We start from the raw sequence: 23,402 nt of genomic DNA, 5'->3' as shown, positions 1-23,402 counted from the left end.
GGAGTGCTACATAAACCATTAAATAAAGTGGATATTAAGAATACAACCTACGTTTTGCTTCTGGGCATGTGCTCAGGTGGCGTAAAGAACAACATATTTTGTGCCTTTTCCTGTTGAAGATCAGAATAACAGTAGCAGCCCCCAAAGAAGGCATTTAATAACAATATTGCATATGTACATGTTTTATGCAACATGTTCATTTTGGTGCAGTTGGCATCAAAATAATGCTCTGTTCATGCAGTGAAATGTTATACACCTCAGGAAGAGGCGTGCTGGACTGCACTGTCTGGTTGTCTGCAGTAAGGAGGAGGCATACTTAGTTATGTAGGTAGGAGGTGGGGTTTTCCCAAACAAGTTGTGCTTCGTTATTCAATCTTTTCTACGCATACGCAGTGCTTTCTATGAGGGTGCTTTACCACCGCATATATAAATCAATAAACAGAACAGGTCAGCATTGGCAGTGAGAGTGTTCTGAAAAACATGAATGGCGCTTTGCGGCGGAATGAGAAAGCTGCGGGGAAGGGGATTAAAAAAACGGCCATTAAAATACTCACGTTGTGGGCTTGCAGGCTGGGAGGGCAAGTCTTGTGTAGCTTCAGAAGGATCCTGGCTGAGGCAGCTCTGATGCGGAGGCAGGATCCCGACGGTGCTGGTAGGGCTGGGGAGGCATCACAAAGGTAAGTTTCCTTTTCACTGCTGCTGGATTCTGTTGTAGACCCTCGTCCCTCGCTTGCTTTAAGGCAGAGCAGGGTCACACTGGTTGCTGGAGAAATCTTGCTGCAGGCAGTAAAAGCAGGGTCGTGCCTGTTCTAACCAGCTGTTGTTGTGCCGATGGCTGGCATGATGACGAGGGTGGCGCTGCGTGTTCAAAGAGAAGGGAAATCCCGAGAGAAAGTGTCTCTCTTCAAAGGATTTCCCTTCCTGCTACAATGACGTCACACCTTAAGCAGTGTGCGCGCATGCTCACCCGAAACACCAACAAAAACCGGGACGTCTGGTCAGGAGTGCTCAGACCCCCTCAGACCCCCCCACTTAAAGTCCTCGGATAGCCTATCACAAGTCCGCTAGCAGAACAGTGGGGAGTACCATGACGGTGCATGTAAATCTGCCAAAGCTGGGGTAGGCAATTGTTGGCAGGGCTTACTTTTGTTTGTCGGTGCTGTTTGAAACAGATGTCCAGGCGAGGGTCGAATCAGCCGCCGCCTGGGTCACATTTTAGAGGGAAGACAGTGACGTACAGCACTGACGCGTGCACTTCACTGACACACATGGAATCATGGGAGTTGTAGTCAGGTCAATTTCTGAGCACAAACTGAGTGTGTATCTGGAAGGGATTCATATGTGTTTTGGATACATGGACAATGTTCATTTATTATACGTGTGCTTGGTCATATGAGGAGTAATGTCTGAGACTTCTAGGCATATTTTTTATTAGTGGTGTGCCATCTAACCTGCCATGCATTTTCTTCTCAATTAATTTGAGGTGGTGATTTTGTAGGAGAGAGTTCATAGGTATCACAGAAATCACAAAAATCACACCAGGTTCTACCTATTGTTATAATATGAAGGACCAAAACTGTTTGGAATAGTCAGTGTCCTAGACTAGTCCAAGGTATGTCATAGTTTAGTCCATGTCTAGGACTCCTAGGTCTGAAGACCCAGCGTTGTTCCCTTAAGAAAAGGACTGATTCCAGGGAGCCCATGGCTGGTGAATAATTAGTTTCTGTCAAGAATCACCCATGTTATGTCATTCTCTGTATGGGCATGTTCTTGAAAGTGTCTAATGAGTCTCGTGTTAGTCTTTTTACATCTCACCGAGCTTCGATGTTCAATGATTCTCATCCTACTCTTTTGTGTAGTCATGCCTATATGGTTCAATCTGCAGGAGCATCTAAGTAAATAAATTGCTCCTTCTGTGTTGCAATTAGTGTGTTCTAGGAGTTTCCATAGTGTGTTTCAGGAGTTTCCATGGTGTAAGAAGGCCCAGTTCTATTTCAAATGTTGTGAGAGTGTAAGGGCAAACTGAGCACGTGCCACATGGGAAGTGACCTTTAACAGGTGGAAGGGCCAACAGAGTGGTTTGGTTCATCTGGCCCTGTTCAGAGCAAGGTCTAGTGTGAACAGCCATGTCCCTGATATTCTTGCTGCGTTTTAAGGCAAATAAGGGCTTGGATAAGTTCTTACCTCCTGTGTTCAGAATTGGCCAGTTCTTATTCACTATCCTTTTGACTGTGTTTGTGAAGTGGCTGTATGTACTTACACAGACAAGCTGGTCTGTTTGTTGTTTCGAATATATCTCCAGCAGGGCTTCTTTGTTGTTATTTCTGGCTCTCTTTGCCGCTCTGTTGAAGAGATCATGAGGATACGCTCTTTGCAATAGATAGGTGCTGAGTGTAGCTGCATGGTCTTTAAACTTAGCCATTTCAGTCACCTCAGCCATATCATATCATCATACATTTGAAAAATCAACATTTGGAAGCATAACAGTTTTTTTTTAGGTCTGGTGTTGGCCAAGATTTTGCTAAAGTAATATGTACAATATGGCTACTTGAAGGTGCTTTCAGCCACTTCTCTTCATGCATCGGTGTTTTATTGTCATTCAAATGTTGCTTTTGTCCACTACAGCATGTATTATAGGGCAATGGCTCAGCCCACTTCCGTCACTAGTTAACACTACTTTGAGTGACTGCATTAAGCTCTTTCACAAGGTGGACATCCACACACAAGGTAGTTTCCTTCAGTTCCAGTGTTGTTTTTTTTACTTTATCATTTCTTTAGTGTTGTCTGATGTGATAACAGGACGCCTTTGTAGTGAGCCAAGAGCACAATATCAGCTCCTGCCTCCTGCCAAAGCTGTTATAAATTACCCAGGAAGACAACCAACCATTATGATGTTTAATTTGAGCACACTTGTAACACTTATTTAAACATAGATGGAGTGTAATTTGGGGTTTAGTATAGAATATTCTTTACTATGAGACTCTCTTTCCTTCCTTCCTTCTTTTTAGGTCTCGCTTTGCGAGGCATGTAGTATACAGTATAGTGGGGGAAAGGTCCGCCCACTTTCCGCGCATCTTTTTCATTGCCTTAATTTGTAAATGCTGCATTCTCAATCGTTTTCAGCCTGTTAGTCCCTCCTCCTAACGGCCATGTTGTCATTTTTCTCATTCCATGGCTATCGGACCCTTTACTTTAAAAACTCTTTTGTTTCCCTGCCTCTCCCCGTTCTCTCCCGCAGTCCGTGACTTCTCTGCCCACCACCCCCCCACTCACGTTCGTACGGTCTTGGACGCCCCACTTTTGTTTACAATGCAATAGGTCTCGCGTGAATACAAGTCCTCTTGCATTTGTAAATGCTTGTTTTCTCCTGGGATTGGCTGGGTGAGTTCGCACTATATTTTGCCTGACCTGTCCACAGCACATGTACATACAACGTCTTTTATGCTGAAGGAGTTCCTTTAATGTTTGCAACACGGGCCAATTCACGGAGGAAGGCAGAGACAGCACAAGCAGCGAAACAAAACAGGACAAAGTGAAGCGCGGCGGGAGCTTTTCTAAGTGCTTGCCATCCGCTATTTCTGAACGAAACAGGACAAAGTGAAGCGCGGCGGGAGCTTTTTTAAATGCTTGCCATCTGCTATTTCTGAATGAAACAGGACAAAGTGAAGCGCGGCGGGAGCTTTTTTAAATGCTTGCCATAAGCTATTTCTGAACAAAACAGGACAAAGTGAAGCGCGGTGAGAGCTTTTTTAAATGCTTGCCATCCGCGATTTCTGAATCTATCAGTGTGCAGCTATAGTGAGTTCACCTCTGTGCCCTGCGCATCTCCTCTGTTTGACCTTGACCACGCGCAGATGACACTTGCCTTCCCCTAGAGACCTGTAGGTTCATCTTTCCAGGAGTGTACAGACTGCTCATCTGACCGCAACTAGCACCCGCCAGCGCTGCTGGGACTCCCACCACAACTGCACCACGAGCATTGCAAAAAATGCGCGTGCTGGAGCGGGTAATGCAAAAATGTTAGTATACCCTCCCCATTTCTGCATGTTTATACTAATTAGATTAATTAATTAATTATAATCGAACTAATGGAATGAAGTGAAAATTATTAACCAATCTTCTTAATAACTGAAATACACGTGGGATTGCATTTGCATGACTTAATTAATTTGTAAACTAAATTATGTACGCATACTAATGGTAGACAATTAGAATATTGCATGATATATGTTGCTTTTGAGATGTATTTGTGATTTGTGCTTTATTCAGTAAGTATAAACCGCTTGATTGTTGCTTTCTGCTAGATAAATACATACACATATGGGTATTAGCGAGGGAATAACATTTTATTAGTTATTTTTATGTATTAATTGCGTTTTGTGTTTCTTTTGCTTAAGTTGACCATTTGGGCCTGCCACAAAATGGCTGCCTCCGGTACCTGACTTAACTGACAATGCTACAAGAGGTTTTGGGTGAAGTGCACCTGCGCTAACGCCAGCAACAGTGGCCTCGTCGTGACCCTAACCAGTCTGTACCCACCAAGGTCGCCCTGGGAAACAAGCCAGCTTTTCAGAAGAACAATAAGACACCTCTTAAAACCGGAACAAGCAGGACTGATGACCTAAGAGCCATTATTCCATGTGAACCCTGTCGGACGATCTCTGATTGTCCAATCAGAGGAGCTGAAAACCAATATTTGTTACTTTTGACAATGATTTTACTATAAATTATGGTAGAATAGAGAGGTTGGTGCTGGTTCTTCTTTTGGCTTTTCTCGTTTTCCTGACGTTATGCTGACGGAGAGGACGGTGACGCTGCAGGACAGCTGTTTCCCTGAATCTTTGACGGACTGAATTAATGCCCAAACTCCTGATGAACTGAAATTACTAAATTTGATGGGCATAGATTTGCGAGACTACCGGATTTGACTTAGAGGACGACAATTAGCCAGAATAGGTAAATATGATGATTGGTTGCTTGAATAAACAAATGATTTAATTTGCATTAATTAGATAAAGATTGAATTGATTAATTACAACATGAGTTGGGTTGTTTATTCATCGAAAATGTATTGATTCAAAGGTAAATAGAGAATTAGAAATTATCCTAAACCAGCAACTAACTGATCCATCCCGATTTATGAGAGGAATACTAAAGGTGAAGTTCAGGGCCTAATGAGTTTCAGAAGGTTGCGTAGATTTGTTGCTCATTAGGGTAAAGAGGTAATTCCTTTCATGTCAGCATTTGGAAGATAACCGCCTCCCGAGAAACACAGATTGATGGTGAGTGAATGTTGGTGTTATGGGCCCCACCAGCGAATGTATGAATAGTGTGTGTTTGTGAGATCCTCGATCTGTGACGAAGAGAGGGATTTTGTACTCCACGCTGCAGCATGCGCAAACATTAATGTCGGGAACCTTCTTTCAAACTGGGCCTTCTTATTCTTTTCTCTTGCCTTAAAGGCATCTCAAAGCATTTTCTCCAAAAATACACCTGGCTGTAACTGTTCATATGATTGGACTCTTTTTTTACTACGAAAATCACGCGTGATTAGCCCTTGTGCGCTCGCACTAACAGCAGGTTTAAAGTTCGAATCCAGCCGTTCAGCCTTCCTTCATAATACGTTATGTATAGCGCTTATATGCGCAGAACTGCATCTGCAGCGCATAAGACAATGTATCACTGGAGATAGTAGCGTCTAGTGGTATAACACAAACTGCAGGCAATGCTTGCCTTCCGCAAAAATAAAGATGTAGCGTACACCTGCGCCAGAGCTCATGTTTCTGTTACACATTTTCTATAAATGTATACGTACAGTCTTGCTTGTTTCTTGCCATATTATATGGCATATTTTATACATCGGATGCCCTGACTCCACGAAGTTGAGGCTGGTGGCTAGAGAGAACTGTAAGGGTCTGGGGCTCCCAGACCGGCTTATCAGTTTTACTTCCAGGAATAAACGCAAAATGAGAGCCCGTTTCTAAAACAATCTGGTTTAAAGTATTCAACACGTGTAAAGGCTCTTTTGTGTTTTTTCTGGGGTGTGATTAACTGCAAGTCGTGCATAAACTCTAGACTAGAGCAACGCCACGAATTCACATCCAAGGAGGCCAGGGGCTGGCTGTCTGCTGCCCCCCTCCAACGCAGACCATCATTGGCAGGCACCACACATCCATTTCTGCTAGTGTCCTGGTATATAAGCAGGGTCACCAGACTTAGTCGGCAGAGGAGAACACAAAGTATGCAGCAGGGTTGACTATATTATGCGGCAAAAAATTCTATGCCCCACATTTTGTGATAGTATCACTTTATTTTTTTTATTTTTTTGTGTGCTTGTGTTAACACTGTTTGGGCAGGCATTTCACCTCATTAATACCAGGTTAACACCCAAACACACCAATAAGTAACTTAAAGTTGACTAGTCACTCTTTGTGAATGGCCTTCCACTGCCAACAACACCTGTTGCTGCATTGTAATAACTTATGATGCGTTTGAGTTAGATTTTTTTTTTTTTAATCTGCAGTTTATGCAGAAAATGATGGATTATGTGGCAACATTCATAATTATGTGGAAAGTGCCACAGAATAAGAGATGTTTCGCTGTTTGTGGACCTGATGTCTTCATCTGTGGCATGGAATGAGCCTGTACCGGCACAACTAATCCAGAACAGAGGGTGCCCTGTTAATGTTCTTATCTACAGACCTTTTCACAAGCGAAGTCTGTGGTGTTCTCTTACAGACCAGTACCCTAAAATAAGCCGCAGGTTTAGACCAGCGTCAGTGGCACAAGAGGCTCAGCTAATCAAGCATTCCACTGCTGCACTGTCTGTCCCAGCTCTACGTGCCTGTCCTCCGTTAGTAACACCAGACACCAGTACCTTCCTCTAACATACTGGGCCTGGTTTACTATTCCTTCCATGGGATAAACAGGTTTAAGATTGTCCTATAAAACTCTTTAGACTGCAAGTTTCTGGGATAAAACTCTGGGTAGCCTATGTTCGGCCATGGTAAAAGTTTAATAAAGTTGGTTCATGGTCTGTGAGACGGAGCCCCTCTGACCATGGACATGACAAGGATGTCTCATGACCTCCCCATCCTTGGATGTCACTGTCAGCAACCCCCTCCCCCCCCCCACCCCCATCTCTCATTCAGGGGGCAGCCCACTTTTACGGCAGCCTCTTACACAGAAACGAGACGTGTCTTCTGTGAGGCGAAACCTCCCCGACCAAGGGGGGCATGTTCTTGCACGGTCATGGCGTGCTACTGACCCTGTCCCAGGCCTTCTACCCTTTCTGGGCCAAATGCCTTCAAGGGAGACTCCTCCTGCGTGTAAACCCTCCTATGCAGCAGGGGCGCTTGCTCACTTTCCATAAGAGCCAGGCAGGAAAAAAGAAAACTAGTTTCACAGGTTTCAGAAATTACAGGCTCGGCCCGGAATAGGCTAAAAGGGGTCAGATAGTTTGCCCTGGACGCGCTCTTAGGCCCAGTCAGACACGCCTCGTTCCCACGCGCGTAAACAGCGGACACCGCGTTCCACAGGCGGAAATGAATTTATGCCCTGTTAATTTACGCCGCTCGGACAGAACCCGACTGCGGCATCAGTCCCTTGGAAACTTCTCCACACGACCTTCCTCTCAATTTTTGGAGACACTGATATTTAGAATAAGATTTTAGAGTTTCACATGTTCCCCCAAGAGTCGTTGCTATGGTCTATCCTTACTGCTACAATTGTTATTTTTATTTAAATATTACTATTGTTTAAATAAAAAATACATTCGTTGAAATTTATATGAGGTTTTTTTGTGGTAAGATTGCTCGCTGATTTAATCAACGCTGAGGTTCATGTGATCTGTAGGTCAGGTCACACGTTTGAGTCCTGGCACAGCAAACTCCACCTTTTATCCTTCCCAGGTTTGCTGAGTACAACTAAATTGGTTCAAGTTACGCCAGTTACGTTACAGCGCTTGGAAACGGCAGATGTGTGCGGTGGAGCCCCAAGTAGAGCCTGTTATTATTGCCAATCATTCACCTGTGATATCAAAACTAATCTTAAAGCTAGGATAAGTGACCCATGCTGGCCCTTGACCCCACTGCCCTCCCGACGCCGTAAATCCCTCGGAATAAAATGTGTTTGGTGGTATATTATTATGCATATTACAGCTAAAGCTATAGCGCTTGCCCCAGCGCTGTGATTTTAGGCACTTCATGTATTCCATTTTTTAGCACGTGCTCTTTTGACATTTATTTTCAGAGTATAAAATAGTGGCTATTAACTGGCTGTGAATGCACAAAGTTGCATATGAAGAGATGTGGCGCCGTTTTTGAACTCTCCCTGCTTCCCAGTGCCTGGTGTGTGTTAATTACAGCTCCTGTTTTCCATATACTTGCCGTGTCGTGGTTAAGCCCGGAAGCATAGTATCGTCATTGGCATCCTTTTACACCCCTCCAACAATATATACATTTCCCAAGAATAAACACACAACACAGATTATTTTTTTGGATAAAATTGCTGCAGGTTTATTACATACACCGTTATCTAATAGGTGGGTTATCTTACGGGCGATCCAAGTGCAGGCAACCAACTGGGCCGCCTGCCCGCCTGATGAGCCAGGCAGCACCGGGGCAAACCCCGCATGTGCTGCCCTTACTAGTGATCCTCTTCTCAGATCACGTGACCATTGGTACCTTCTTACTCACGCCCCTTTCAGGGCGGAGCGTCGCATAGCAAACCCCCCGGTTGTTCAGGCTCACAACCGCCCAAAGGACTAGCGGGGCACTGACACGGTTTCAAGGACCCTCCCATGAGGCTCCTCGGATTTGGCTCTGGCACCCCCAATGGTGCCGCGCAGAGGTACCCTTGGTACCGGCCTGCTTCCAGATCGCCCTGTAACTCCGCCTGCAACGGTAGGGAGGGAGACAGCGTGCACGGCAAACAAAGAGGTCGCCAACATGGTGGGGGAGGGATATAAACCCTCCCCCAGGTCCAAGACGCCCCTCGCATCACGACCAGGCCGGAAGTAGGGGAGGACTCCAACCGGAGTCCCTGCTCCCCAAAGGGGGCAGGGGGTGTAGGGTGCCCAGGCGACACCAGAGCGCCGACCTCTCTAGTGGCCCCCTGTGGGTGCCTCGGTCAGCGGCATTCATTACTTCTGCCCCGTGCCTGGTGCCTGCACACATAACAATGGCGGAATGCGGGGCCTGCACGCTTAGTGGTTCCCATGAACTGCCTGCTCGCTGCAGCTGAGAGGGCCACCCGCTGTAGTGGACGAGCACAGGGCTCCTAGCCTTTCACTGTGACCGCCATTTCCTGATTTGGAACACATGTTTAAAACATTGCTTTCCATCGCTTCAGAGCAGGACTTGGAGCTGTTAGACAAGGACTGCTGGACCACAAACTCTCCTAGGAAATATTTCCACACTAAAGCTATATTTTTCGAGCACGTGCAGCCGCAGCTCCACGCATTCCGGGTTTGTAGCACTTCCTCTTTTGAATATTGTTTGAACATTATGCCAAACTATCCAGTTGGAGAGGACGTGGCTTAACGACAAGAGCTGCCGATGTTTCAACTGGGGAACCAGCTTTGAGTTTTAGAGTCGGCTCATCATCATGTAATGCTGGGCAAGTCACTTATATATAATATATCTCCCTGTGCCAACAACGTAAATAAATAAATAACGTGTCCAAGTGTAATGTAACTGGTTCTAATGTACAGACCTCTAATACCTTGGAGTGGAGTTTGCTACATAATGGCTACGTTAGCTACAATGTGAGTAATTGTGAATGGTCTGCTAAGGTTCGGGTGGGGGGGGCTGTTAACAGCTGTGACATAAGGGTCAAGGTTCGCCTTTCAAATAAAACTTCCCAGCTGAATCTTGCACCTTTCTTTTTGGTCATTGCTTCTCCGTCCCACCCATCCATCTACTGGGACTATTCCCCGGTAAGTGCGATGTAGTCATAAGACTGTTAGCCATACGGCCATTATAGGATCAGGCCACCCTGGCAAGCTGGCATTCTATAACAAGCATTTGCAATGCAACAGGTCTCGCATGTACGCGAGTTTGAGCTATTGACATTGCAAATGACAATGCCTTTTATTTTTGTGTTTGTTTTTAAAACATAAATAAAAGGCATTGTCATTTACAATGCCAATAGCTTAAACTCACGTAAATGCGAGACCTATTTGCATTGCAAACGCTTGTTTTATTTGCTTCTTTCTTGCCTTCTTTTTTTGCCTACCTTCTTAAGTTTGTTCTCTTCTTTTTTCTTCTCTCCCCCTTTCTTTCCTTCTTTTTTCCTTTATTTCTAGCCTTCTTTCTCTTTTCTGTCTTTCCTTCTTTCTTTTCTTCATTACTTCTTTATTTCTTTTTGCCTTCTTTCATCTTTCTTCCCGTTTTTCTTCTTTCTTTTTGCCTTCATTTCCTTGTCTTTCTTTCTTTCTTCCTTTCTTTCTTTGTTTCTTCCTTCCATCATGTATTTGCCTTTGTGGTTTTTGCATTATTTCTTTCAGTGTTTCTCTCTTCTACATTTTTTCCTAATTTCTTTCATTTTGCCATCTCTCTGCCTTGTTTTTTTCCGTTCTTTCTTTCCTTCTTTTTTGTTTCTGTTTTTCCTACTCTCTTTATTTCTTCCAATCTTTCTTTCTTGTTTGACTTTTTTCCTATCTTTCTGTCTTTTTTGCCTTCTTTCCACTTTCTTTTCTTGTTTTTTCAATTGTCTTCTTTCACTATATTTTGCCTTCTTTCTTTTATTTATTCTTGTTTTATTCCTTCTTGCTTCTTTGTCTTCTTTCCTTTTTGCATTATTTCCTTATTTGTTTCCTTATTGTCGTGTTTCTTACTTTTTTGCCTTCCTTCCTTTCTTCCTTTTTTGCCTTCTTTCCTTTCTCCTTCCCTCCCTCCCTTCCTCCCTCTCTTTCTTTCTTTCTCTTTTTCTTCTTTCTTGCCTTCTTCCTCAAAGGCAAGAGACTGGCATTCAATCAATCAATCAATCAAAAAAGCTTTATTCGACCATGATAATCGCAGTCATCAAGGCACAGAAATATACAATAAAATGTCATGATAAAATTCAGAAATTGATACAGCACTAAAATTGCAAGTCCACAAAACATTAAAATATTACAACGTTAAGAGAATATATACAGAGTTAAAATCCCACTTTCCCTCGTTGAGAATACCCTACGGAACCTCAAATGTCATACATTTCCTTTGGTGGAGGTCCTTTTTCAAAAACTTTGCTTCCCTCCATGCCACATGTTCATTTTCTAATAGTTGTAGGCGAATAAGGGCTGAGCGCCATTGCCTACGACCTTGTTGTTTTTAAAGTGGCAGTGACCAAACTTTTCTTAACTCCGAATACAGCTTACAGAAAAGAGTTAAATGGATAGTAGACTGCTCGGAATAGGTATCGCAGGGACATAAAGGAAGGGGTCTTGACCAGTCATTCATTTTGAGTATGGTAACTAATCTGTGAATGGTGCCCAATCTAAATCTTATCAGGTGCAGCCTATCAAAGCCACTAAGTACAAATATTAGATATGGTTCCATGCCCAAGCAGGTGAGCCTTATCTGATGTTGCATAACAGTGGGTTTAGAGACTTCACCTGCTGCTCTTAATGAGCCCAACAGTTCAAGGCTCTCTTTCTTCAATGCTTTTCTAGAAATTCGATACATGGAACTGGGGTTTGTAAAATAGTCTGGGTGTCCAAGGTCATTCATAAAACAGTGAACGAACCTGACCCAGGGGATCTGTAGTGCCCTTTCCAGACTAAGGCTATCACGCAGGATCTCTCTGTTTAGGTGGGTCTGTTCATTGGCCCATATCTTGTGCCAAAGAAGTATTGGCTCCAATTGAATGAGGTCCGCTATATAAGGAAGACCTAGCTCCTCATGGCACATGAAGGAGGACGTGCCGCTGGGGACTGAAAGGATGTACCGCAGGAAAGTATTTTCCAGTAATTGTAGGGGGAGGGTGTTGGCAAAACCCCACAACCCTGCCCCATACATCATGGCTGTGATACATTGTACCTTATAGATTTGGAAAAGTTCCCCAGGCGGCTTCCTGCCCAACTTCTTCGCAAAGGTAGCAAGGGCACTAGTTGATCTACTGAATATAAGTTTTTTCATGGCTATAGTGTGTGTCCAAGTATCATTCTGGTTAAAAAGGATACCAAGGGGGGGAGGAGCCTAGCGCGCAACCAAGATGGCCGCGTAGGCTTACGGCTCTCGAGGGCCCCCGCAACCTCCCACGTCTATCCTGACTTAATCCTGGTTTATTCGACGGGCGTTTGCAGATGAACTTGCGCTGAGGTGCCACCAGTTTTCCAAATCCGGATCGGACGCCGGGAACCGGAATGGTTGCACTCCGAAGTTTGCGGCCTGCTCTCGCCTTGGTCCCGATCTCGAGCTGGTGAAGTGCCCGGGTACGAAGTGAACAACAGCGGCTGGTTGGGCTCGACCTGTCACGGACCCCGCACTTTCACTTTCGTTTTCAAGCTCGTTTTCTGATATCGGCTGAGAGACTTTGGTGTTTCAGAGGGGCGCGGACGGCGGAGTGTCTGGCCTGACTCTCGGACTATACATGGGCTTACTGTCGGCGACGGCTGTGTTCAATTGAATTAGCTACCCGGTCTCTTTTTCCTGGTGCGGGCGGGTGCCAACCTTGGTGGCCTCCGGACGATGGCGGCGAGACTAGACGGAGACAAGTCGAAACCCAAGTCAACTCGGAGGGGTGCCTATACCCAGGTCAATAATATGGATCGATATGCGCAGGCAAAGGGATCCCCTGGTAGCTCGCATAAATCGCCTGAGAGGTCTAAAGAGGTCTCAGACCCATCGTCAGAATTGACTTTGCTGGACGTCATGGGCGCCATTGAGGAGATGAAGACCGCTGTGGGTCAGCAGTTTGATACCTTGGCTCATAAATTGGACGCAGTCCTGATCGATGTGAATTTGGTCAGGCCAGACCTGTCCAAAACTAACGAGCGGGTCGACTCCTTGAGTCAAGCGGCGTCGAGTCTAACTGTTGACGTGGCCGCCCTGCAGACGGAGGTCCGTAGGTTGCGGCTAGCCAGTGATCTGACGGACCGTCGACTTGAGGACTCCGAGAGCAGGGCTAGACGGAACAATGTCTGTATCATTGGAGTGCCGGAAAGGTCGGAGGACTCTGCTGCGGATCTTTTTGTGGAGGATCTGGTGATCAATCGTCTCGCGCCCAAGGGACTGAGCAAGTTCTTTGCGGTGGAGCGGGCCCACAGGATTCCGGGTGGTGCGCCCAAAGTGGGTGCTCCCCCGCGGCCTATAATCGCCCGACTCTTTAACTTTCGGGATAGGGATGCTATCCTTCAGGCGTCGAGGGTGGCCGGGCCGCTGAAGTTTGAGAACTCTAATGTTAGCTTTTACCCGGACTTCACGCAAGCGGTCCAAAAACAACGGCTGGGATTTTTGGGCGTCAAACGGCGCCTGAGGGATATGGAGCTGAAGTATGCGATGTTATTCCCGGCTAGGCTGCGGGTTGAGTTCCGGGGTCGCTCACACTTTTTCGACCGTCGGAGGCGGTTGGAGACTGGTTGGATGCCCTGCCTCGGGGACAGGATCGAGACAGTCGGACGGCGGAGCGCGGACAGGATTTGGTGGAGCAGGCCTAGAACTTGGTTCCTGGTGATGGACTGGACTGGTGACGTTTTGTACCTTGGCTCAACTGGACCCTAGTTTGGCACAATCTGCCCTCCAAATGCCTGGGGGTTGTGGGGAGCTTATTGGGGTCCTTTCCTCCTTCTGGGGTTCTTTTTGTGGTATATGTTAGGGCGACAGGCACACTGCGAGTTGGGGGGGCTGTTTGGGCTCAAGCAGGGGTGCAGGGAGGGGGGAGTTGTGGTTTGGGGATTGTGGGGGAGGGGGGTTGTTGGGGATTGTTTGTTTGTTTCGCAAGGCAATGTGAAGTTCTCTGCTGACTTATCCGGTTTGTGCTTTCCGGGATGTGGGTATCATGCACGGGAGTGGGATGGGGGGTAGGGGATTGAGAATCCTTTCGTGGTATGTAAATGGACTGGGGGACAGGATCAAGCGTGGGGTGGTGTTGCAGTTTTTGAAACGGACTTCGCCCGACATTGTTTTCCAGCAGGAGACACATTTGATTGGGAACTCCTTCCATGCCCTAAATAGGAGGGGCTATCGCCTTGCCGCTCCCTCTGGTTTCACTTCTGGCTCTAGGGGAGTGGGCATTTTGGTTAGGGCCTCTCTCCCATTGGAGGTGGACGAGGTGCTTCACGATGATAGGGGGCGCTATGTGGCACTGGTGGGGAGATGGGAGGGTAGGACTGTTTCGCTCGTTGCTGTGTATGTGCCTCCGGGGTTACAGACGGCTACATTTGCTGATCTGGGGCGTTTGGTCCTGGGACTCCCTGGGGGGGTTCTGGTGTTGGGGGGTGACTTTAATGCTGTTGTCTCCGGGTTGGAGGACCGTCACCCCCCCCCCAGGGATCTCCCGAGGGCTCAGGCCTGGTTGGGTGGCTTTTTGGACACCTTGGGACTTGTAGATTGCTGGAGATTGATGCACCCGGGACAGGCGCAATATACCTTTCACTCGGGGGCCCATGGGAGTCTCTCGAGACTTGATTATATGCTTATGCCGGCGATCCAAGCTGGTATGATTGGGGAGGTGCGTCATTTAGCCCGTGGTATTTCTGACCATTCCCCTATATGGTTGCAACTGAAGGTTGTCCCTGGGGCAGAGGGGAGAGTAGCACCCGTTAGCCCTTGGTATATACGTAACCCTAAGATCCGCGTGGAACTGGTCAAGTCCACTGATCACTACTTCAATGATAATGTGGGGTCTGTGTCGTCGGCCGTCTCCCTATGGGAGGCTTATAAAGTGGTGATCAGGGGGCAGGCCTTGTCCCTTATCTCCCATGCTAAGAGGTGCGAGAGAGCAGAGGTGGCTCGCCTGGAAACTGAAATAGCTGAAATGGAGGAGGACTTGGAACGGGGAGTTACTGATGAGAAATTGCACGTTTACAGCCTCAAACAATCAGATTATAGAGCGCTAGTCACGGAAGCCGCTAAAGGGATGAGTAGAGAGCAGCAAGGACGACTGTATGATGTGGGGGATAAGGCCGGAAAGCTGATTGCTTGGTTGGATAAGAAGGAGAGAGCGAGCAGGGTGGTGCCCGTTGTGGAGAGAATGGATGGAGTGCGTGTGACTGACCCGGTGGAGATCGTTGACTGCTTCGCGGATTATTTCCGCGGGGTATACTCTCCGGTTTCTGTGCGTTCGGAGGAGGATTCTCATCTGTTGCTTAGAGATATTGCATTGCCAACCCTATTGGAGGCTGATGCAGTATTGATGGAGGCGAAGTTGTCGTCAGATGAGATCGCTCTGGCCACTCGCTCGATCGCATCAGGTAAGGCTGTGGGTCCTAATGGTCTTCCCATCGAACTATATAAGTGGCGTCCCGATAAGATAGCGCCGTATCTTCGGGACATGTTTTTCGTGGCACGTGCTGCGGGCTTCCTCCCCCCTGACCAACGCCTCGCCAACATAGTTGTGATACACAAAGAGGGGAAGCCGCGAGATCGCTGCGCCTCCTATCGGCCCATTTCGCTGTTGAACGCAGAACCCAAAATTCTGGCTAAGGTATTGGCTAATCGACTGGTTCGGGTCGTGGGCGACTTGATTCATCAGGATCAGTCCGGTTTCATACCCCATCGGAATACCGCTCTGAATTTGAGGCGGTTGCACGGCGTGCTTGCTAGAGCGGAGTTTATACGTGAGCCATCTTTAGATGCCACTATGGCGTTTGACACTTTGGAGTGGCCGTATATTTGGGCCGTGTTGGCGAAATTTGGGTTCGGCCCTGAGTTTATTGGTTGGGTAAAATTATTATATGCTGACCCACTGGCTCAGGTGGTGGTGAATGGTAGGGTGTCTGCTCCCTTCGCACTGGGGAGAGGTACGCGGCAGGGATGTCCGTTGTCACCCCTTCTCTTTGCACTTTCTTTGGAGCCTCTCGCCGCCTGGTTGCGTTGGGAGCCGTCGCTGCAAGGCATTAGATGGACGCCGGAGTTTGAAGACCGTGTCTCCCTTTACGCGGATGACATCCTTCTGTATCTCACCTCTCCCCGACAGTCGCTAATTGTATTGGTGGACGTACTGAATTCCTTTGGTCGCAACTCTGGCCTGGTCATTAACTGGGCCAAGTCATGTGTTTACGTCCTCTCGGGCGAGGCCCCCCTCCTACCACGGGATTGCCCCATCCAGATTGCTACACTGGGGTTCAAATATTTGGGAATCTTTATCTCTCTGGATCCCGCGGTCCGCTATGAGCGAAACCTTCTCCCTCCCCTCCAGCGATTAAAGGCCGACGTCGCGAGGTGGCGACGACTTCCGCTCTCGCCGCTCGGACGGGCGGCATTGTTTAAAATGATGTCGCTACCTCGCTTCTTGTATGCTTTGCAAAATACTCTAGATGTCGTGCCGGCCCGTTATTTCCGGGAGGTGGAGGGTCTTCAGCGCCAACTGTTTTGGGACGGGCGGCCGCGGATTGCTCTCGCCAAGTTGACGCTCCCTTGGTACGATGGGGGGGTCGCCCTCCCCGATATTAAACGATACTATTGGGCGTCTCAGTTGGCGGCGGTGAACCACGGGATATACGGTCCTGCCTTGAATCCGGCCTTCGAGATGGATACATTTCTGCTCCCGGGTGGGGATTATAATAGGGCGCTGTACTCGGTGACCCCGGACACGCGGTTGACAGGACCCACGCAGGTTGTGGTACGTGTGTGGCACGCGGCGAATGCTGCAATGGGGTGGAGGGATCGCTTGACTCGGGCGACGCCGTTGTATGCCTCCGGGCGGTTGGGCTGTTTGTGGAGATCGAAAGGCTTTGAGAAATGGGATATGATTGGTATATGTAAGGTGGGTGATCTTTGGGCGAAGGGGTCTTTCAAAACGTTTGAAATGCTTAAAACTGAATATAAATTAAACGATAGAGAGTACTTCCGGTATGCGCAAGTTTACCATGCGCTGTGTTCGGTTTTTCCGGACGTTGCTGCTATCCCCGAGTATTCCCCACTGGAGGATAGAGTGTTGGATGGCTACGTGCCCGACAGCACTATTTCTCTGATTTATAAGAAACTCATTAATGATCGCGCGGACTTGCTGCTCCGTCTGCGGGAGGCATGGACGGACGATGGCTTGGAACTGGACGATGAGGACTGGGTTTCAGCGGTGGCCTCCCCGAAAGAGGTGGCGATCCCGGCCCGCTTACGATTTGTACAGCTGAAGATCCTTCATAGAGTGTATGTCACGGGGCCCGGTCTGCTGCGTATGGGTTACTCGATGGATGGACTGTGTAAGCGTGGATGTGGCCTGCCAGGTACCTTTCTTCATATCTTATGGGAGTGTTCGGAGGTTGTGCGATTCTGGAATGGTATCCACACCGTAATGGAGGAGGTCACGCACGTCGCTCTGTTGCCAGAGGCTAGGAGGTGTTTGTTGAATGTCTGAGAACCGAATGATTATAATGCGGCACAGACGCAGTGGGTGACTCTGGGGTACATGGTGGCTAAGCGTAACATTGCACAGCTAGGGGGCTCCCCGAGGCCGCCCACGATCGAGGTATGGAAGGAGAATATGGACTGGTGTATGTTTAGGGAAAAGACGGTGTATGTGGCGAGAGGTAAGCCAGGGAAATGGACTATGGTATGGGGTCCATGGAATTTATATCGTGGACGTATCTGCGCCCCGCCTCTGCCATTAGAGGTCGATATTGCTTTGTCCCCCTAGCCACGCATTCTGCGGGATGGGATTAGGTGTGTTCCATGCTTTGTCTTCCCGTTGCCCCCCATTACCGCTTCCAGACAAGACCTGCTTTGGACACTGTACGTTGCTCCCCGTCCTGGGAAGGGCACGCTGCTATTTCGGACTCTCATTGCCTTGAGTGTGTTTTATATTTAATAGAAAATGAAACTGTTTCTTCCGATTGCTCCTGGCCTATGGCCACAGCCTGTTACATGTGCTCACGAACTGCCGGGAGCTTTGCCTCTGGTTCATTTGAATGTGTGGCGTTGCACTGCGGGCCCTCGGGCTCTATAGCGGCCGGCCCTGGTGGTTGTAGGCCCTTGTCTGTATTTTATCGTGTACCTACGGTTTCTAATAAAAAAAATTAAAATAAATAAATAAATAAAAAAAAAAAAAAATAATAAAATAAAAAGGATACCAAGACAAGTAAAAGTCCTAGTTAAAGCTAGCTTCCTGCCATCCAGACGTATGTCCATGCCCATCTCCCTCTAAGCCCCTAGGCCACAGCTCATGACAAAGGTCTTTGAGATGTTAATACTTAAACCCAGATCAAGCATAAAAACATTAAAACTATCTAAGACACTTTGCAAGCCATTTTGAGTGCGCGCCATTAGAACTGCGTCGTCCGCATAGAGAAGAGCGGGTATAGGCTGCCCACCCGCTTGTGAAAAGTCTTGACCACTCTTTAGCAGTGCATCAGCCATCCCATTAATGTACAGATTAAAAAGGAATGGGGCCAGGACACAACCCTGCCTGACCCCCCTCCTTATGGGGAAAGTTTCCGTGCACTGTCCATCTACCCCATAGCGAACACTGGCAGAAGCTCCATCATACAGGCGCTGCAAAAAAGCAATGATGTTAGGGTCCACCCCTAAGCCTGCAAGCATCTCCCTTAGCCTAACATGTATTACAGAGTCAAAAGCCACCGTAAGGTCAACAAAGACTAAATACAGTCTACCCTTTTTGGCTCTAGTATATTTCCCTAGAATGATAGCTAGGTTTAAGCTCTGTTCTGTAGTGCCAAGCCCTTCCCGGAAACCATACAGTAAGTCTGACAGTACCTGGTTTTCTTCCGCCCAATCCTGCAAATGTTCCTGGACAACTCGTCCTGCCACCTTCACCATTGAATCAAGGAGGGAAATCAGTCTGTAACAACCGGGGTCTTGGCGATTCCCCTTCTTAAAGATCGGGATAACAATTGACTCCACCCAAGTCTTTGGAAATGTAGTACAAGCGCTAGCATTAACAAAATGAGTTATTAAGAGACCCCATAAAAGGACATTAGATTTGAATAAATCAACCGGGACCCCATCGGAACCGGGGGCCTTACCCCCCTGGCTCCAGACATGGGCTCTGTCTACTTCATCCAACGTTATTTGCAACTTGCCTTGATTACATTGCACAGAAAGGGCACCCGGGGCTTGCTGGCCAGGAAGGCCAGGTCCGTTATAAACTTTAGAGAAATGACTGACCCATACATTTTCCGGTATCGCAATCTCAATAGAGGGGCCTTCCCCCCCATACAGGGGAGGGGCCCTTAGCACCTTCCAAAAGGCCACAGAATCCTTCCGTTGGGCTGCAGAGTGAAGATATTCCCAGGCTTCCTCCCTCAAGGTTCGTTTTCTATCAGCAATGACCCTCTTATATTCTGCTTTTGCCTGCCTTACCCCCAAAGGAGATCTGGGTTGCTTATGCAGCTCGGCTTTCAATTTAGAGTGTGCTTTAGTGCAGGCGTTATTAAACCAACCAAAAGTTTTAGGCTTATTACGGCATTGGACACTTAATAAGTCCCTAACCTCATTAGTTGTTTCGAGGAAGGAGTGTACAATGCCGTCCGATGAGGAAAGCTCACTCAGGCAGATATCAAAGGCAGGTTTACATGAGCGGTTTTATCAATGCCTCAGGGTCCACTTTGGACCATCGCAAAGAATAGCCATTCATTTTTTTCAAGTCTAGGCTATCTATAACCTGGTTAGTTGACTGCTTCCTCTTGAGTCTTGGGGGAGGCAAATTTAACTTTAAACAGAGTGGGTAGTGCTCGCTCAGGGAAATATCCCCTATCTTAAAGGAGAGCAACCTAGATGCATGCGTGTATGAGGCTAACATGAAGTCAATGGTGGATGCAAGCCCTCTTCCGTTGAAAGTAGAAGACATAGACTCGGGGATGGGTACAAGATCATTCACAAAACCCAAGTCATTACGAAACAAAAGTTCATTAAAATGTTCCCCGGCCTTCATATGAGAAAAATGAGTATTAAACTCCCCCTCATCATTAAGAAGTCCGCACGTGCTAAAATCAACCGATTTACACAATGAACAGTTAAAATCCCCTATCAGATTTATCATACAGTCCTTTGAGCTCATATTACAGATGGCATGCATGGCCTCACCAATTTTTGTAAGCACATACCCAAGTTCTCCCGCTGGAACATTGTTGTAAAAATTTACCAGAACCATACACTGTGAGGGATTAATGACTAGTTCAATGATATGATGATAACAATCCCCTGCACAAAATGCAATCTTATCCGCCACTAGCTTGTTTGAGATATACGTGCACAAACCGCCCTTAGGCCTGCCTCCCAGACCCTTCACCGCCGGGGTATTAAAAGTCCTATAGCCGTTAATATGTATTGGATCTAAGCCCCATGTTTCTTGCAGATACAAGATATCAATGCTTTCAATGAACTCACACCACACCAGGTTTTGTATCTTAGAACGTAACCCTGCAATGTTCCAAGAGGTGATACTACATGCAGATATTGCTGCGATAGGTGTGGAACTCTCTTGTATTGAGGAGGGAAGGTGGCTAGTGCAATATTGGGACCCTGCACTGGAGCAGCGCTCCCCTCAGTTTAACTACGAGAGTGATGGGGAGTTACTCCCCTCTGTCTCCCTAAGATTCAGCAAAGTCGGTGGAGAAGATAAATTATTCACTGTAATGGAACAATCTGACTTGCTATACTGAACTATAGGACCATCCCCTGACAATACTGCCCCCCTTTTTACTGTGACAAAGGGCTGTGAGGGGATCATCAGTCAGTCAATATCTTCCAGATTGTAAAGAGGTTCAAAAAAGTTATTTACCGGAACTGGGTAATTATAATGAGTAGAACCTAAGCGAGGTCCCTCTAAAGGAGGCTGAAGGGATCTGGAAGGTTGATAGAAAAAACCCAAAGGGACAATGCTTAACCCGTTACTTCTAACTGGCCAGTAGCCCACCCTGGTCAAGATGGTTCAAACCAGGGCTTGAGATGCAAAGGAAGGCACTACACAATCTCCAGGCAGTGACTTGTAGGATGCTCCCACCCACCCTATCCAACGTGCCATCCTAAATTCAGCGAAAAGCTCAGTTTTCAAACCTGTTTTTCCACTTAAATAGTGCATGGATTTGTTACGTAATGTAGACCAATGTTCGAACTCTCCTTGTGGCAACGGGGGGACATTCACCAGGACTACGGTAAGTGGTGTTGCTTCTGGTGGAAGGTGTAATACCTTCGGGCCCGTGGCACACCCCCCAGGGGGCCTCTGGGGTCCTAAACTGGATTGAATCGGAATCCCCAATCCCTCTTTACGTGATGTCTGCTGGTTGGGAATAGATCTTCAATTAACAACATCCGAAAGTGTCTGCTGGGTTAAGTGGGAAGGCTCAAACTGCCTTGCCTGAGACTGCAAGGGACCAGCCCCGACGGACGCAGGACATACTAGGTTAGCATACAGACTTGAGCAGGTTGACGCTTGTTGATGTAGAGGGTCCTTATGTATAGCATTATTCTGAGGATGATTATATGCACGGTCATCCAAGAAGCTGAAAGGAACCCTCGAGACATATTGGCTGGGACCTGACGGCACAACAGAAGAGCAGTTAATGAGCCTCTCCAAGTTAGCTAGCCTTCCCTCCATATTGGTAACAGTAGCTACTAAAGGGCTAACAATGGCTGTGAGGGTTTCCTCCATCTTCCGCCACAACTCCCCAGAATTCAGACCTATAGAACAAGTAGTAGCCACCTCTGCATGAGGTAAATGGGTTTGTTCAGAAGTTGACTCATGCAAACCCGTTATCGGCTCAGGCCCTAAAGGTGTATGCCACCTGTTGGTGTGCCTTTGTAAGCCTGAAGCTTCCTTTTCTTCCCTGGTGGTTTGAAGCTCGTTGTTTGAATATTTATTGCTTTTTGGCCCCTGGTAACAACTTTGGATCTAACAGTCGCATTATTCTATTTCAGTGTGTCATGTGGGTTGACGTGCAGTGACCCGGTTGTAGGGGGATCAGAAAAGGGAGATATCATAGGGATACGTGCAACGGGAGAATTGGCTTCTTGAGCAGGCGGTGACGGGTGCAACCCAGCTGGAAGGGGCTCAATAGATAGTCTGCGTTCAGTTAACGCGATTTCGAGCATTAACGCAGATTCAGCCGGTGTCAGGAAAGCATCCAGAGTTCCCACAACCACTTTCCCTGTCAAGGCTTACGCTTGCACATTGTATGAGCCCCTTAAAGAATAAATAAACCTACAATAACAAGAATTAAATGGAGCTTAGATCCCTTTGACAAAATAGCGTAATGGCACAGTAGAACAAACCAAAGAGTCTCACCATTTGGAAAAAAGAAAGTAAGTGTTAATGGGCTGGCCCAGCCCGGCCTCAAACAGTCACTGACGGGCTCAGACGGGCCTGCTTTGCCCGGGTGCAGCCCGCGCGCGTCCTGCGCCGCGGGGGGCGGAGGCAGCGCTTTGTGTGGTGGGAAAGTTGACGCCTACCACTCACTCGCAGCACCTGCACAGGCAGAGTTGCACCCTGGGGCTTGTAGTCCCCACCCAGGGTATTAGCGGTAGGACTGGGGAAGGTACGATGTATCCTTGGGACTCCTGTCCCACCAAGGAATCGAGCAGACATTGAAGGCATCGGACACATGGCAGTGAAAAACTAGCCAGATAAAATTACACAGAGAACAGACCTGGCATTTAATAACAACCCAAATGGCTTTTTTAAAGATCTATACTAGCCAAGACCTTCTGATTTTACAAAAATTATGTATAACATGGTTACTTATAAGGGTTTTCAGCCAGCCTTCATTGATTATTCTGTGATTGTGTCATTCACTTTTTTCCACCCACTCCAGCATGCATCAAAGGGAAATGTGTCATCTACTTCTGCCATTTACTGACTTCACTATGAGTTGAGGCATACTGCACTTTCACAAGGAGCAAATACTCACACAAGCTAGGTTCCTTCAGTGCCAGGGAGTACTTTGGTAATGTGTACTTTTTTAAGATGAAAAATTAATTTTTCCCTATAGCTAAGGGTTTTTGATTAGATTTGATGAATGCCCAGCAGCTTCCTAAACAATAAAGATTTGCAAAAACCATGACAAAGCAAAACAGGAATTGCCAAAAGGCTAGTGGCCAATGGCAGACCTATGGTCTTTGCCAATTCTTATTGTACCTGTCTTCAGCATTGAACTGAAAAAAGAAAAAGCAACAATAAAAACAATTTGGTGTTGGTGCAGGGCTAGCGTCAATGATGGGGAGAAGGAACAAGTATTATCAACTACATGCAAGCAGGGGGATTGATGCATAACGATACCCCAGAAGTTGTTAGGTTGTTTATGG

General features: G+C 47.1%; 1 protein-coding gene across 1 annotated transcript in view; it reads right to left on the bottom strand.

Annotated features, from left to right (window-relative positions):
• The window catches only part of LOC146801831 (uncharacterized), a 185,054-nt gene extending 162,537 nt beyond the window's left edge, over positions 1 to 22,517 (bottom strand). The window contains exon 1 of the mRNA XM_085621345.1: positions 22,387 to 22,517. The gene's annotated coding sequence lies outside the window, so the exon portion shown is untranslated. The remainder of the gene's footprint in view (positions 1 to 22,386) is intronic.
• Between the last annotated feature and the right edge of the window lie 885 nt (positions 22,518 to 23,402).

Source organism: Triturus cristatus, chromosome 8 (assembly GCF_964204655.1).
Source record: "Triturus cristatus chromosome 8, aTriCri1.1, whole genome shotgun sequence".
Taxonomy (NCBI): domain Eukaryota; kingdom Metazoa; phylum Chordata; class Amphibia; order Caudata; family Salamandridae; genus Triturus; species Triturus cristatus.
The sequence above is the reverse complement of the archived record's forward strand: the minus strand, read 5'-3'. Positions and strand labels throughout refer to the sequence as shown.